The 14,937-nt window shown below is 41.9% G+C and overlaps 1 non-coding gene across 1 annotated transcript; it reads right to left on the bottom strand.

Moving 5' to 3' along the window:
* Positions 1-2,529: 2,529 nt before the first annotated feature.
* On the bottom strand, positions 2,530-2,636 carry LOC120946341. Its single transcript, XR_005750676.1, has one exon. It is a non-coding gene; the product is annotated as a U6 spliceosomal RNA (small nuclear RNA).
* Positions 2,637-14,937: the final 12,301 nt, after the last annotated feature.

Genomic DNA, 14,937 nt, shown 5'->3' with positions numbered 1-14,937 from the left:
CCAGGAGTATGCTCGTAATCCAAAGTACTCGCATATCAAAGCGAGATTTCCCATTGAAGTCAATGGAAACGAAAATAATTAGTTCCGCATTGACTTCAATGGGGTGCAATACCGAATGCGGCCATAGGTGGGGGGCGCCAGAGAGTGACGAAAGCGGTTGAAAAGACCCGAGGACACTTTGGCTCGGCTATTGCGCCCCCGTACCTCAGGCCAAATGAGGTACTGCAGGCCAATGTTCGGCAAATGCGACCCCGTATCTCAGACCAAATGAGGTACTGCATGCCTATTTTCCGCTCTGCTCGGGTGCTGCGCCTCTGTATCTCAGACTAAATAAGGTACTACAGGCCTATTTAGCTTGAATTCTGCTCGTCCTGCGAGTCAACACTCGCAAGCCAAGTCAGAATTAAAAAAAGTTGCTCACAAATCAAAACGCTCTCAAACCAAGTTACTCTTAAACCGAAGTTCCATTGTACTGAAGCGCACGCATAAGTTGAGCTTCAGAAAGCACAGATAGGCTCAGTGAAGTATAAGAATGCCTAAATACTGTTTTTTTAGATGGCTGGGAAGTTTGAGCATAATTTCTTAACCAGTTCTCGACCAGCCGCCGCAGTTATACTGCGGCAGGTTGGCTCCCCTGCCTGAATCGCCGTACCAGTACGGCGGTCCGTGCACTAGCTTTTGCTAGTGGCTCCACACATGTTTTGTGGTTTGTGTAGTGCTACCCCCGTAAAAGGCCACTGTTGTTACTGGATCCTCAGTTTGTTCCCTGCCCAGAGCTTCACTCTTTCTGACACCACCAACTTACCTCAGCTGGGGACTCCTGGTAGTCAAACAGGAATAGCACACACAGGTTGTTGTAAAATAAACAGTCTGTATTGGCAAATGTAACACAGTAAATCAGTAGTTCAGCATTAACACATAAGAAATCAGTGTGATAACTGATACAATACAGTAACCCAAGTATCCCTAGGAATGAATTTGATATGTACTGCAGTACTGATCATAAACATTAGCCCTCCACCAGAGAGATTATGCCTCAGGTGAATGAGAAAGGTTAACAAAAAATGAGACTAGTTCACTTGAGGACTCTTAGACCAGAGGGACTAGGCTTAACCTGGGGAGTTTGGCATGCTTCTCTCAACCAGATTTTGCCTCCAGGTAGGCCACAAAATTTGTATAGTTCTGAATGTTAGCTTATGCTGATTCAGGTGGGGTTCTTTAACATTGGCATGCATAAACAGTTGTATTTTGTGGGACGAAAAGTTCAGGGACATATAGTTGACAGGTTATTAGCCTTTGGGCGTGACTCTTTAGGAGTGGGAGGAAGATGTCGAGGCTTGCATGTGATTTTGAGTCATTTGGTTATTATGGAGTGTTCATGGAACCTCATCTTTTGTTTACATTGACATTCCTTGGAACTTTTTAGCACTTTATTGACTTGTCACACAGATTTTATTGATGCACATGCACTTTAATGGGAGCGCAGTTAATAATTTTCTGGTTTATTCTATAACTTTCCTACACTAATTAATATACACCGATTTGGATTATTTTCACCAGCAGAATATAGCAAAAATACATTTTGGCCTAAATTTATAAAGAAAGATTATTTATTTCCAAAGTTGTATAACAGAAACAAAGAAAAATTTGTTTTTTTTTTCATAATGTTCAGCCTTTTTTTTCATTTTTTTTAGCAAAAAATAAATAAACACAGTGGTGATTAAATGAGTATGGGGGGGAACTAATGCACAAACCAAACTAAAATAGATAATATAATGTATAAATACAACAGCTGCCACAACCATAAATGTGCTCTCACACCAAACAAAATGAATAAAGGGGGTGTTGTGGCGCTTGCTATAATACAAACATGACAATAAAGTGCAATCAAAAGTTCAAATGCCAAATGTGTAAATGAATACGCATTAAAAAACAATGCGTATCTAAAATAGTGTAAAACGTGATCAAGCAACCACAATAAGTGAGAAATCCAAAAAACAGTGATGAATTATAATCGTAATACTAAAAAGCTGAAAAAGAATGCTAACTTCATGCAAAATTGCAAAATGTGAGTCTCTGTGAAAATGAATAAATAAATGAATAAAAGACCACAAAAATATTTTCAAAGAATGAATAAATAGATGTGATAAATAAAAGTCCAAAGAAATCGTGTATATCTTCTAATATCCACAGTGATTTCTGAATCCACAATGACCGCCGATCCTGGATGGCAATAATAACCTCTAACGTGGATGGATGGCTCTCAGAGATATAATGAGAAATGGAGGGGCTCCATAGTGCATTAACTTCAAAACTTGTTTATTTTTAATTTTTTTTCTGAAGGTCAAAGAAAAGCGAGAGATGTGTAGGAAAGAAGGTTGACAAAGAAGACTGCCGCCTAGCTCCTGAAATGAAGATATACGTCGTGCCAGCAGATCCTGTTGCAGCATGAAGCTTTTCAGGCCTCACCGTCAAAGGGCAAGTTGCTGAGTGCCGAATGGTTTTCCTTCCGTCCAGATCAGAGCGCCAAGAAATATGAAACGCTTCACGAATTTGCGTGTCATCCTTGCGCAGGGGCCATGCTAATCTTCTCTGTATCGTTCCAATTTTAGTATATTTGCTGCCGAAGCGAGCACCAAAACTTGTTTATTTAATAAAAGTAATGCACTTACAGTTAAGATGATAAAGCATGCACGTCTGTCTCACAGAATAATAACAATGCCACTTCCGCTCTCGACCGCGAGTGGAGATGATGTCACCACCGGCTCTCTTCCCTGTTCCTCCCTTTACGTGTTACGTGGATGCGGACCCTATGACTAAGTGGCGTGTGCAGCCACGTAACGCGTAAGGGAGGAACAAGGAAGAGAGCCGGTGGTTGCTTGATCACGTTTTACACTATTTTAGATACACATTGTTTTTTATGCGTATTCATTTACACATTTGGCATTTGCACTTTTGATTGCACTTAGCACTTTATTGTCATGTTTGTATTATAGCAAGCGCCACAACACCCCCTTTATTCAGTGGTGATTAAATACCACCAAAAGAAAGCTCTACTTGTGTGAAGAAAAAAGGATAGTGCTGCATGACCGTGCAATTGTCATTCAAGGTGCAACAGCGTTGAAAGCTTAAAATTGGCTTGGGCAGGATAGTGGTAAAATTGCCTAGTAGGCAAGTAGTTAAAACAAATATGACATAGCACTAAACTTGCAAGAAACTGAAAAAAATTTTTAATTCATTCATAAAATATTCTGTCTAAAATTTATGTTTAAAGATAAACTGAAACTAAAACAGAAGAGTATACAATACCGACTACTTTCACCTGAAACGCAGCCTAAGCACCTGTAGGCTTGTGTGTCTTTTGGAACGGTGGGGGTTCTCTCTTCCGTTTTACTTTCTCAACCATGTAGCAGCTGCTGCAAAGCAAACAGAAATGAAACTTAAGTAATGATAAAAGCAGCAGGGAAATACCTTTAAGAAAAATTAATAGCTGCATCAATTATGCTTAACCAGACATTATCTTCGCCCGTTTGCACAGTTGACCTTATGATTTTCATAGGAGGACCCGCGAGTACTTTTTTAGTGCTTCAGTGTGGCTTCCCACATGTTTGCTAATGTGTGGAACATTTTTTTATTTTTTATTTTTAATCTAAATGTCTAAAAAAGCGAATAATTAGGTTTTCTGTACTGACTAGCTGGATGAAGTTTTGGGGATATTTTGTGTTGCTGTGAGTCTTGTACCACCCACATGCATCTTTCCCAAGCCAATTATAAATTGATTTTAGATTTATTTTTAGGTTAGGTTTACACCTGAAGCAGGGGCGGACTGACAACTCATGGGGCCCCCGGGCAATAGAAGATTATGGGGCCCCTCTGGCTTACAGATGGCCACCACGCCAGGAGGCAGGGCAGCTAAAATCTTGGGATATTCACATTAAAAGCATGTCATTTTCGGACATATCAGGGACAGATCTAAAAAAAACACATATTTTTACATACTGTCCCTGGTTTTACTGAGCCTGGCAACCCTGATGGGGCCCCCTAGTGGCATGGGGCCCTCGGACAGTGCCCGAGTGACTCAATGGTCAGTCCGCCCCTGACCTGAAGTTGGGGAACAGTAAAAACACATGGTTGAGTCACATTTGTACTGCTTCCACAACCACTCCCCTCCAAACTGTAAAAGACAGCGAATAGGGGTGTCATTTGTCTTTGCTGTCTGCTAAATGCAGCTCATTCAACTAAATTGGGTCACTGTGGGGTGAGTATTAAGGGGTTAAACCAGGCAGTGAGAAGGTGAAATAATGCTTCCTTACTGCCTGTTCAATTCCCTCTGCAAAGCGATCTACGGCAGAATGATTTTTAGAGGGCACCAATAGTCAGCGGCAGCTGGTGTTTTTGTTTTGTGGGGTGGCAAATAAACAGCACCCCAGCAGCACCCAGCCCCCCTGTTTGCCAGTCAGTCTGGCACTTACCCTCTAGTGCAGCAAATGGCGAGTGGGGGGTGGCAGGCAGCATGATGCAGGAGCTTCGTGTCCTCTCTTCCATGGCAGCTTCCAGCTCCTCCCCTCCTCCTCCTCCTAGGTCCAATAGGATTCACTGTCCTTTTCGCCAATCAGGTGACTGGTGGCAAAGCCGGCTTCCTGATTGAGGATCAGTGTTACAACAGTGAATGTTCATTCGCTGTTTTAACACACATGGGTGGGATCGGAGTGCACCCTAAATTGAAGCCTATTAGAGCCTCTGGCTCTAATCCTTGCTTAACAAAAAAAAAACAGCCCCCTCCCAACATTGGAATTCATACACCAGTGTCCTGAAAGAGACGCATAGATGGGGGGGGGGGGGTGGCGACAGACAAGGGGGGACAGTGCCCCATGCACCCTTAATGAATGGGCAATCCCTTTAAAAGAGCCCTTAGTTTGCTGTATTTGGTGCCAACACTCACTGGGGGTCTTCAGCTGCCTTCAATAAGTCTGGGTTCCTGATATGTTGCTGAACCTGTAGGAAGGTTGGGGCTTTAGGGTAAGCCTACTCTCAATATAACTTTCTACATACAGTATATTCCCCAGTTTGGGTGCTTATATAGTCTAAAGCCCAAAAACCACACTTCACAGGGGTGCTTTGAAGCAGCAGTATCGATCTAAATATATTTGCAAATGTATGTAACAAAAACCTCTGCTTTCAATCTAAATTTTAAAAACAGTTTATAATTATACCTCTTTATGGACTATCTGGATCAATTGATGTAGAATAACAATATATGTATTGTTTGCACATTTTGAGGAAATAAGGTGGTGTTTTTGTATTTGAATTGTTATTTTAGGTTAAACAGATTAGTAATATTATTGAAAATGCTATTATTAATCTCTTCCTTATAGACCCTTACATATCTTGTGCATCCTTGGTTTGAAGGTCAGTCTCTATAATGGAACCATATCTCCATGTCCCCATTTACTCTACAACTGTCCCTCCTTTAGGTTTAATGTAGAGATCTGTATAAATAATTGTGCTATTTACTTAAAGCATTTGTTACCCCAACACTTCATATTCCTGATATGTGCATGGTGTACCATGTACTTGTATGAGAAAGTATCCTGTTCTCTTTGTATTGCTTACTTTATGTGAAATATATGGTGTTCCTGCTAGTCCCCTTGCTTTCCTATTAAAAGCTGACCACATTAAGCTGGAGAGCAAACCGTGATCAGTTTTCTAGCTATGCTGGGGACTCAGTGTTCTCTCCTCCAATGATCAGACTTTTCCTGACATCCCCCTACTGCACAGCCATTCACTGGGAAGCTCGGTGTGCTGCTGCTTCTATTCCCCCAGCTCTTATGCAGCTGAGAACAGAGGGAATGTGATCACTTATAAAGAAAAAATATTTCTAATGTTTATTTTTTTCTAGCTATATAAAAATGTTTTGCCTTTCATTTCTATTTTAAACTGGATAGGTTGCTTTACAAGGTGACTTTTACAATCACTTCAATACGAATGTTTATGTTGCTCTTGATTTTGTGTCTGACATCTAAATAATTGCAAATGCAAGTATTAAGGGTAGTAGTGGTAAAAAGGTTACATCCTCTGTCAGTGTTAGTTTATAAAAAAAAAAACTTGGACCTTCCTTTTAAAGATATGGTCTAGCCCATGGGTGCTCAACCTGTGGCCCTCCAGGTTGTTGCGAAACTACAAGTCCCATTATGCTTCTGCCTTTGGGAGTCATGCTTGTAACTGTCAGCCTTGCAATGCCTCATGGGACTTGTAGTTCTGCAACAGCTGGAGAGCCACAGGTTGAGCACCCATGGTCTAGCCTAACACAAGTGTAGCACTACCCCCTAAGGAGCTGCTGGTTTGATTTGGGTGGCGTGTTACCTCTATCTTTCCGCTGTCTAGGGTACTGGATAAGAGCTGTAATACAGTTAATGTCCACACTGTCAATGTCTTTTCTGTGCTTTATTACCCAACGGGGTAAAATAGTAAAAAGTAGTTGTAGGTGAAGGGATAGAAGAAATGGAAGATGGCGGATTCAGGTTTAACTGGTTAATGAAAACAGTCCTGCTTCCGCCGACAAATTTTCATCGACACTCTAGCCAGAGTGGGTATAGTGTCACTCGGAAACTTTAGGGTAAAGTCTCTGCCACAGACCAAAATCCTTCTCAACTGGATTCAGCACCCAGATCTCCTTCAAACAGCTTTAGTTATGTCAGGAACTGATAGGCGACCATCGTCCAGCCTCTCAGAAACAAAGTGTCCTTCGATGAGCAAGTAGGCCTCTCCTGAGACACCAGTCTCGTGCTCGGTATCCCCCAGACAGGTTCTCCATCGATCAGCCTCCTCCCACGGGACGGACAGCCCAGGACCACTTGGAAATTGCAGACTCAGTCTATCTACTGAGTCTACGAGGTAGATTAATGCTCCGGACCAACGTGGCCCCGGAGCCAGGAACACTGCAACACACACACCCTGGCCAGGAGGGCCACACACGGGGTGGTGGGACGACTGCCCGGGTGGATGGCGGCAAGGCGACGAGGCAAACCAATGGCGTCTGCCCTTTAAATACCTCTCCCCAGCATGCACAGCGAGGCAATCAACCCTCCTGATTGGCTGCCGAGGAGAAATATCCACACGACCCTGACCTCACTGCTGCCACCTGCTGTCTGGGGGGGTGAGAGTACCCAGACAGAAAGCATGGGCACACAGTACAGCCAGAGCTGGAACAGAGGTCTTAAATTTAGGCAAATAAACATGGTCAGAGGCAACTAACTCTCTGACCCCTCTAAATTTAGAGCAGCACCTGCTATGAAAGTAGCCAGGCGCTACACAAGTAAAAAATGAAACCTTGAAAAACACACAGGGAACATACAGTAGCCTACATGATCAATTTTTCACTTTTTCTATCCTATATCTTTTGCCAATAATCTGAAGATCCGGGAACACTCCCAAAGAAGATGCTGGAATGCACACTGCAGGGTCACTGTTGTTATTCATATACTGAAAGCCTCATATAATAAATTACCCTTAAGTGCATCAGTATCAATGAGGTTCTCTGAACAACCAATCAGATTCAAATCTTCCTTGGAAGTCTGACTGATTGAGAGAGAAAAAAAAATAGGATGTACAGCCATACCACCTTCTTGCAGGTTATTTTCATTGGTTTGTTGTTAGCATGCTGTTTATACAGGCATAGGTGCAACAATCATTTTCATATGTTCTGCTACTACCTGGTTCTATCTATAAAGTTTAATGTATGGTTCTTCCTAGTAGAACAACATGGTTATGAAGTAATTTCCTGCCTCTGTGTTTCTGTTATTTTCTAAAAAAATAAAGAATGACTCTGCTGCGCTAGTGGCAAGCCTAGACCACAACTCAAAAACCCCACTCTACCAGACTATACAAGCTACTATTTCAGTATAGTCCTCCTTAACTAGACAACACTTTACTGACACACCAATCTGCAAAATAAGGATCCCTTTAGCATCACATGAATATCTAATTCCTGGTTTGTCAACCTAAATATGGAGTAAACAAGGGGTACACTTTTCCATGTCTGACATTCAGAACAAGACACAATGGACAGATACAAAATGTTCCAAATAAAGCACTACTCATCGACTAACAAAAATGGCCCCATAGAGCTACGTCAAATACTTTGGAACTACTTGCTACATAAAAACCCAAATAAATCCAAGGGGATATCCTTATTCTACAAATTCTCGACCCCCCTGAATATACAGAGAAAAATACCCAACATGGTAAAGTGGGAAAAAGAACCACAAACAGAATTCCCCATATACCAATGGCACTTAGCCATAAAGTACAAAAGTTGATCATCAGCATGTGTGGATCATTGGAAAAATGCACAGAAATTACTTCACAGATGGTACCTCACACCCCTGTGTCTAAACAAAATGAACACAGACATCTCTCCCCTATGCTGGCATGCTTGCCATTCTACTGGTAGCCTACTACACATTTTCTGGGGATGTCAGGTAATACACTCTTTCTGGTCGGATGTGTTGTCGCTTATCCTGGAAACTGCAGGTATCAAACATGTACGAACATGTACTAATCCCAGCCTTCACCCTCCTTAGCATTGGTATTGAAAACTTTCCCCTGCTAACAAGGAAAGTAATAATGCATATCCTATTCGCAGCGCGCATTACGCTGGCAAAAGAATGGTGCTCCAAAGAGCCCCCAAAAATTGAGGCGGTTATATCTAGAACAAACGCACAATATACCATGGAAAAAATGCTTGCCTATAAAGAAAACAGAGAACCAACGTTTCATAAACACTGGGAAATCTGGAGAGTATCCAGAAAGGCTTCCTCACATAAATGACATCTTCTATATCAGGGATATGCAATTAGCGGACCTCCAGATGTTGTAAAACTACAAGTTCCATCCTGCCTCTGTCTCTGGGTGTCATGCTTGTGGCTGTCAGAGTCTTGCTATGCCTCATGGGACTTGTAGTTCTGCAACAGCTGGAGGTCCGCTAATTGCATATCCCTGTTCTATATCTTTACTTCCTAACTGAAGGATGTTTTTCAATTTTCTGACATTTGTGAGAAATTACAACCATCTAGTGGTAAGAAATGAGCATGGTTGTGGTCACTTTCTGCGTCCCAGAATTCATATGTGTAAATAATGCACCAGAGGAGAAATTCAATGTTCAATGTTTATTTCTGAATTGTTAATATAGCACTTTATAGCTTACTATGCATCCTACCTCCTTGGAACCTCATCAAGGTCCAAGGCGGGCTAATGTCCACTACGTCTCTTACTGAGCCTGGTCACAGACTGGGTTTATTGTCAACCTCCTCCCATAGAGGGAAGATAAAGTCAAGTATTCTAACCTTATGTTCCTGTTGTAAAAGTTGGATAATATTAGGATTATGTGTGGTGCCCCTGTTGTCCCCTGTGACTCAATCTCGTGATCCTGGATGAATCGGTTCATACACGCACACATGGCATAAATATTTTTAACATGGCTGTTTTTTTCATATCATGATAAATCTATTATTGCAAGTACAGCCCCATAATTTTAGCGATATCAAATATTATATGGAATAAAGAGTAGCACATACTATATTTCAATCAATGATGAGGCCTTGGGGGAGGTACCCTAATACTATGAAACTGTAATATGTATCAGACATTTATTTATTTATAGTATATGATTTTATTGAATTAGAAATACAATTTATAGTTTTTAGTTTGATATCTGTTTAGATAGTCATTGTAGTACCTATAAAGTTCAAAATAGGTTTCTCTATGTGCAGCTGCATTTAGTTAAATTTTTGAGGATGATGGTACTCCCCAATGTTGGGATAACCATCTCCATGTACAGTACGGTAATATCGCACTTCCTATGTGCCAGGTCTTCTCAGTTAAAACATTTTGGGGGTTATTTTACGAAAGGCAAATCCACTTTGCACTACAAGTGCACTTGGAAGTGCAATCGCTATGAATCTGAGGGGAAGATCTGAAATGAGGGGAAGCTCTGCTGTTTTTATCATCCAATCATGTACAAGCTAAAATGCTTTTTTGTTTTTTATTTTCCTTGCATTTCCCCCTTGGATCTACAGTGACTGCACTTCAAGTGCACTATCAGTGCACTTGTAGTGCAAAGTGGATTTGTCTTTCATAAATAACCCCCTTTGTGTCCTCCTTACCGCAACTAATTCTGTCAGAGGAGAACCTAAACCCAATTGAAAGACTATGTAATGCACAAACAAAAATAAAGCATGGTGTTTCACAATTGTACAAAATATTGACGGCATTGGAGGGACAGGGAATGCCTTCATTCATTGAAAAACAGGAAAATTAGTTGGGATCACAACTAGATGAGCAACACAAATATAAAGTATTGAGCGGAGTGTATAGGTTTGCAACAGATATAAACACAGCGAAGATGAAATATAAATGTCTAACTAGATGGTACACAATGCCAGTTATGGCACAAAAATATCAACCAGAGAAATCTCCACTGTGTTGGAGAGGGTGTGGCCAGAGGGGAACTATGTCCCATATTTGCTGATTATGCCCAAAGATGATAGAGCTCTGTCAGGAAGTAAGAGAATATATCAAAGACATCACGGGATCGGAAATCCCAGAGGACCCATGGAGTTGTCTATTCCATGTTACAGATTCCTGAACTTATTGCTACCATACTTAAAGCGGATTTCCACCCACAAATGGAATCCTCCCCCCCCTCCGGTGTCACATTAGGCACCTTTCAGGGGGGAGGGGGGAGCAGATACCTGTCTAAGCCAGGAATTTGCTCCCACTTCCCAGCATAGATAGCTACAGTATCCGTGGATATCTACACCCTGTCCAGCCCCTCCTCTGTCCCCCACTGTCTTCTGGGAGACACACAGGTCCCAGAAGACAGCAGGGACCAGTCAGGACGCACAGTGCGACGTGCCCATGCGCAGTAGGGAACCAGGTTGTGAAGCCGCAAGGCTTCACTTCTTGATCTCCTTTACCGAAGAAGATCGACTTCGGGTGCCGACATTGTGGGCACCCTGGACAGGTAAGTGTCCATATTTAAAAAATCTGCAGTATTTGTAGCTGCTGACATTTAAAACAAAATTTTGGTCAGAGCGCCGCTTTAATAAACTCTGCAAAAAGCATGATACCAAAAAAAAAATGCCAAGAAAAAGAAAGACCTTCGGTAAAGGAGTAGGGTGACCACATTTCCAAACTACCATTCAGGGACATCCTCCCTTCCCAAAAATCAGCTTGTGCTGTAACGAATCACAGCACAATGATTGGACACAAGAGGCGAGATTTATGATTTCTCCAATCACAAGCAGGGGGCAGGGATTGTGCTCCTCCAGGCATTACCGGCCAGGACAAGTACTATCAGTGAGTAAAGCTGTGATGTAGCGGCCTTTTTTTGTGGGCATCAGATTGGGTGGTGGCTGTGTCAGTTTAATTCCGGGACACTGTATTGTCCTGGAATGAAGGTGCCCGGGACAGACCTGCAAAATGCGAGACTGTCCCGAGCAATCCGGGACACGTGGTCACCCTATCAAGAGTGATTTAATAGGATTAGATACATATATAGTATGGAATATCTGAGTAGTAGAGATGAAGAACAAATTGAAAATATATGGGAAAAGTGGGCTATTTCTAAGAATACAAGGGCATTTTCTGAAGGATGGATGGTGGATAAGAACGGGATGGATGGAGTGGAATAAAGGTACTGTAAAGGGAAGATGAAATGTAAGCACAATGGGGCTGGGGTTCGGGGAAAAAAGGGGGGTGGGTTTATGGAGGGAATGCAATTATTTTGTAAAATGTTTTTGTATATGGAAAAATAAATAATAAAAAAATCAGCTGCTTCAAAAGCTTGAAGCTTGGCTGCAAAAGCTTGACAATCACTGGAAAAAAATGAGATTACAATTAACCACTTGCCGACCGCCGATGTACGTCGACAGAATAGCACGGGCAGGCATATTGGCGTACCTGTACGTCCCTTTAAATTTGCTGCTTAGCCATGTGCCTTGATGTTCCCGGGCGGCCTGCGATTGCGGTCGGCAAAGGCAGAACAGGGGAATGCCTTTGTAAACAAGGCATTCCCCTATTCTGCCTAGTGACATTGTCACTGATGACTGTTCCCCGTGATCGGGAACGGTCATTAGTAACGTGTTACTCGTAGCCACGCCCCCTAACAGTAAGAATCACTCCCTAGTACTGACCTAACCCCTTCAGCGCCACCTAGTGGTTAACCCCTTCACTGCCAGTGTAATTTTCACAGTAATCAGTAAATTTTTATAGCACTGATCGCTGTAAAAATGACAATGGTCCCAAAAATTGGGCAAAGGTGTCCGAAGTGTCTGTCATAAAGTCCCAGTCACAATAAAAAAATTACTAGTAAAAAAAAAAAAAAAAAAATGAATAAAATTGCCATAAAACTACCCCCTATTTTGTAGATGCTATAACTTTTGCACAAACCAATCAATAAATGCTTATTTTTACCAAAAATATGTAGAAGAATGTGTATCGGCCTAAACTAAGGAAAAACATATTTTTTGTATATATGTTTTGGGGATATATATTATAGCAAAAAGTTAAAAATATTGAATTTTTTTCAAAATGGTCGCTCTATTTTTGTTTATAGCGCAAAAAATAAAAATCGCAGAGGTGATCAAATACCACCAAAAGACAGCTCTATTTGTGGGAAAAAATTACACAAACTTTGTTTGGGAGCCACGTTGCACGACCGCGCAATTGTCAGTTAAAGCGACGCAGTGCTAAATCGCAAAAAGTGGCCTGGTCTTTGGCCAGCAAAATGGTCCGGGGCTGAAGTGGTTAACTGGCAAGTGCAGTGCAAGGTGTACACTGGTGGTTCCTGCCTTTTTAACTTATTGGAGTTTATATTTAATATATTGTATATTATAAGACATCAAGCATTTGCTGACCACCACGTGGAGCTTTGGGTTTGTAGTTTACCATAAACTGAGAGAAACCACAAAGTGATGATGGTAAGATGTTTTCCACAGCACTGATTTATCGCTAACTTCTGTCCAGCAACTTTAACTGTGGGGATGTTTGTCATCTGTAATAAATATTTTATTTTCCAGCAGTGTTTTAATTTTAGAAACAAATGAAGTTTAGATAAATGATGCATTTCTTCATATTTTTTTTTCTTTTTGTAACAGATGAAGAGATATAGGAAATTATCTCATACAAAATTGTTATCACTTAAACCGCACGCTACTTAAAATGTTTAGTTATGGGGAATCACTGAGGTCTACTGATACCTATGGGACAGCCTCACACAACTGGGCAGAATTTCCTGTAGGCCATATTTTCTTAATCATTTCCCAGAATCTTATGTGATATGATTATTGTGAAACATTAATCCAACTTTGCAAGTGCCTGGAACAATGAAAACTGTGTCCTACGTATGCCAATTTTCCTTGCCACTTAAAGGTAAACTACAGGCAGGTACAAAATAAAAAATAATGCAGCTTTATAGTCATCAACAAATCATAATTTTTTCCAAGTGCCCCGAATTTGACCTGGTATCCACTTCTTGCAATCCCCTGTAAAGCAGATAGGGAAGCACCACTGAAAGCCAATCATGCAAATGTATGGATAGGAGGAGAGGGAAAAGTGAGCAGAAAGATGATCTCATCATTTTTGTAGCACCCTCCTAAATAGGTGCTAGAATTAGTTAGATTTGGCGCTGGCTCACTGCGTTCAGTGGAGCTATATTTTATTTGCTAAGGTAAAGTTAGCTGATCTCACTGTAACCAGAGTGGCTGTAATTGTTGTGTTAGGTAAATTTAGTTGTGCTTACTGTAATCAGTGCAGCTGCATGTGATTAGTTAGGTCTGCTCAATGTTTCCGTTGCTGCTAGTTTTGATTGTTTCCTCTGCTTTCCAGAGAGCTGGAGAACGCTCTGGAACAGTTATGCAGCAATGCAAATAGAATCATGAATATTTATACAGCCCTGACCAATCCCAGGCAGGATGGCCATAAAGCCTTCTGGGAGTCTGTGTAAATACTCTGAGACACAGAACAGCTGGGTCTTTGTCTGCAGAAGGAAGGTCATGCCTGGAGAGCTTGCTACCTTCCAAAGCAACGCTGCCATGTGCTTGTTGTTCATGAGGCCTCAGGTGCGCGACCTACTGAAGTGACTGAGGAGCTGTCTGCTGAAGAATTATTCTGGTATCACCGGAAAAAGGTGTTACTTGGAAGTTGGAAGGCGGCAAGCAACTGTTCTGGACATTTGGGAGTAACAGACTGATATGAGAGATCTTAGAGACTTTGGGGCTGCTGCCACCCTTCTTGTGCTAGAGCAGTGGTTCTCAACCCGGGGGTCGAATGATAATTTGCCATTGGTCACCGAATTTTGGGCTGTTCCTGAAGCCAGCACCACTCTCCCAGCCTTTTTGCAGCCTTCCAACATGGCTTTCCCTGGAGCCTGTGGCCTCCCAGCTTGGCTGTTCCTGGAGCCCACGGCCGCCCACTCAGCCTCTTCGCAGCCGCCCATTCAGTTCACAGCATGGCTGGGGGGCAGAGACTAGAGGTCAGCTGACTTGTGAGGAATGTGAAGTGGGAGGAGATGGAGGAGACCCTATCTCCTGATTTTGGCATAGGTATTACGAGACACCACAAATTTGGAGATTATAGTTGCCCTTAAAAGTCCCCACTACAGTTCTCAGATCGGATGACATTCATCAACAGCACCTAAGTTGGCTGATCAGAACTCCCCCCAGCACTGCCACTCGTCCCATTCCCCCCACCACCGACCAAGGAGTAAGAGAAGAAATTAAAATAGAGAATACAAGAGAGAAAGAATAACAGAAAGAACAAGAAAGACGACTAGAGAGAGAGATGGGGGGAAAAAAACAAGAAATTAGGATAGAGAGAGATAAAAGGGAAAGAAAGGAGAACAAAGAGAAAGCGTGGTACATCTTAAAATGTACCATA

Source organism: Rana temporaria, chromosome 7 (genome assembly GCF_905171775.1).
Source record: "Rana temporaria chromosome 7, aRanTem1.1, whole genome shotgun sequence".
Classification (NCBI taxonomy): Eukaryota; Metazoa; Chordata; class Amphibia; order Anura; family Ranidae; genus Rana; species Rana temporaria.
The sequence above is the reverse complement of the archived record's forward strand: the minus strand, read 5'-3'. Positions and strand labels throughout refer to the sequence as shown.